Source organism: Adiantum capillus-veneris, chromosome 19, assembly GCF_014529385.1.
Source record: "Adiantum capillus-veneris isolate H3 chromosome 19, ASM1452938v2, whole genome shotgun sequence".
Classification (NCBI taxonomy): domain Eukaryota; kingdom Viridiplantae; phylum Streptophyta; class Polypodiopsida; order Polypodiales; family Pteridaceae; genus Adiantum; species Adiantum capillus-veneris.
In genome coordinates, this window is record NC_140949.1 from 146,007,931 (window position 1) to 146,010,684 (window position 2,754).

General features: G+C 42.9%; 1 pseudogene; it reads right to left on the minus strand.

Annotated features, from left to right (window-relative positions):
* Window positions 1-393: 393 nt before the first annotated feature.
* On the minus strand, window positions 394-827 carry LOC147435027 (uncharacterized; annotated as a pseudogene).
* Between the last annotated feature and the right edge of the window lie 1,927 nt (window positions 828-2,754).

Here is a 2,754-nt window from a genome sequence, read left to right on the forward strand (position 1 = left end):
TCTCTCTCTCTCTCTCTCTCTCTCTCTCTCTCTCTCTCTCTCTCTCTCTCTCTCTCGCAAATGTGAAGGCATGGTATGGCAGGGGGAAAAAAAAGCTTTTACAAAATTTGTAAATTTGAAAAGTTTTGTAGGTCCTTTTAACTTGCATCTCTTTAAGGGGTCTCAATCAGTGTTTGGAAAAAGTGTGCCTCAGCTTTGCCTTGAGCCGGTTGAAGGGAGGGGGAGAAGGAGAAAATCCACTCAAAAAATTTAAGAAAATAGAGTTAAATTGCAAACAATTTTGATAATTTTTCAAAATTCCCTCATTGAATTTACCCTAAAATAATTTTGTATGATTGCAAAAATCATTTTTCTCAAACATTGGCCTTAATCTAAATTTCCTTGAAGCATTCATCAATCAACAAGGCTTTTGAGCCGAGTCAATTGTTGAATGCGATCTTTGTCTGTATGCTCTAAGTTCCCTCAAAAACTATCTCATCAAGACACAAGCACACCTTCCCATACCTCTCCAAAAATACTCATTTAGTGGGAGCTTTCTTGCGCACATCCTTGCCTGACAACGTTATTGCATAGAGCACTTATGCCAAGGCCAGTTCATCATACTCATCCTCGCCAACCAAGAACACCAAAAGATCTCCAATTGTAGTTTAACTGACACACATCGACTTATGAGAGGCAACAAAGAGCTCCTCATTGTGTGCCCCACTAAGGTTATCCATTCCAAGCTTTACTAGAAAACGCCTCCAATGCAAATGTTCCTCAGCTTGAATGCCCTGAAAGCGCTCCATAAGAATATTTCCCACTGTGTTGGTGAAGAGCACACACATCAATTTTCTCAAGCAGCCCAACTTCCTCTCTCTCTCTCTCTCTCTCTCTCTCTCTCTCTCTCTCTCTCTCTCTCTCTCTCTCAAGCAGCCCAACTTCCTCTCTCTCTCTCTGAAGCTAGGTGGGCACCCATCTCAGCTAGAGAGAGAGAGAGAGAAGGGGGAGAGAGAAAGAGATAGATATATTTTATTCTCGTCCTCGAAGGTCAAATATGACCTATGAAACCAAAGTTACTTGTGATGTAGTATGTGTGTGACTGATGAATGATTCTTGATGCTCCAAAATTGTGGTGATGACAGTCGCAGTGGAGAGCACACACTAGCTGGGAGAGGAAAGTGTGTAGGTTTAATAGAGAGAGAGAGAGAGAGAGAGAGAGAGAGAGAGAGAGAGAGAGAGAGAGAGAGAGAGAGAGAGAGTATTATCATCCTTGGAGGTCAAATATGACTATGGGACCAAAGTTACATGTGATGTAGTATGTGTGTGGCTGATCAGTGATTCTCAATGCTCCAAAATTGCGGTGATGAGAGTTGTAATGGAGAGCCTACACTGTGTCTAGGAGAGGAAAGTCTGTAGGTCTAACTCATGGCTAAAATGTGAGGAAAGCAAGTTTGGATGTGACCAAAAGGTAGGCACTTTATTAGTGTATGGTAATCAGACTCTCGAACTTGTAGTGAGCATAATGTGTACAATTGATTTGACTCTTCTCCATTGCCCCAACGCCCTCTCACATCAAAGGGAGTGGGAGCTAAGCCGAATTGCTACAATAGTGCATATCGCTAACAAGGGGATAGGCTCAAGCATATAAGGGTGAGTACAATTTCCTCTTTCAGCAAAGAATATGGTTTTTAGTTGGGATCACTATGGGTGGTGTAATGTATGAAGCGTGACCACCCACCGGATTCCTCCCAAGCCCTAATACATTGGCATCGTAGAAAAGCTTCATTCACTTGGGAGTTGATTGATGCATCATAGAGAGAGAGAGAGAGAGAGAGAGAGAGAGAGAGAGAGAGAGAGAGAGAGAGAGAAGGGGGGAAGAGAGAAAGAGATAGATATAGAGAGAAGAAAGAGAGAGAGAGAGAGAGAGAGAGAGAGAGAGAGGGAGGGAGGGAGAGAGGGAAAGAGAGAGATAGATACATAGATAGATTTTATTATCATCCTCAGAGGTCAAATATGACCTATGGGACCAAAGCTACATGTGATGTAGTTTCTGCATGGCTGATGAGTGACTCTCGATGCTCCAAAATTGTGGTGATGAGAGTGTCAATGGAGATCCCACACTGTGGCTGGGAGAGGAATATGTGTAGGTCTAAGTCATGGCTAAAAATGTGAGGGAAGCAAGTTTGGATGTGACCAAAAATTGGGCAGTCTAGTAATGTGTGCTACTCAGACTCTCAAACTTGCAATGAGCATAATGTGCACAATCAATGAGAGAGAGAGAGAGAGAGAGAGAGAGAGAGAGAGAGAGAGAGATTTATTATCATCCTCAAAGATCAAATATGACCTGTCGTGGGAACAAAGTTACCTGTGATTTAGCATGTGTGTGGCTAATGATTGATTCTTAATGCTCAAAAATTAATGTGATGAGAGTCGCAATGGAGAGCTCACACTATGGCATGGAGAGGGAGGGAGGGAGGGAGGGAGGGAGAGATATATGGAGAGAGAGAGAGAGAGAGAGAGAGAGAGAGAGAGAGAGAGAGAGATTTTATTATCATCCTTGAAGGTCAAATATGACATGTGGGACCAAAGCTACATGTGATATAGTATGTGTGTGGTGATTGAGTGATTCTCGATGCTCCAAAATTGTGGTGATGAGAGTCGCGATGGTGGAGAGCCCACACTGTGGCTGGGAGAGGAAAGTGTGTAGGTTTAAGTCATGGCTAAAAATGTTAGGGAAGCAAGCCTAGATGTGACCAAAAGCTAAGCACTCTA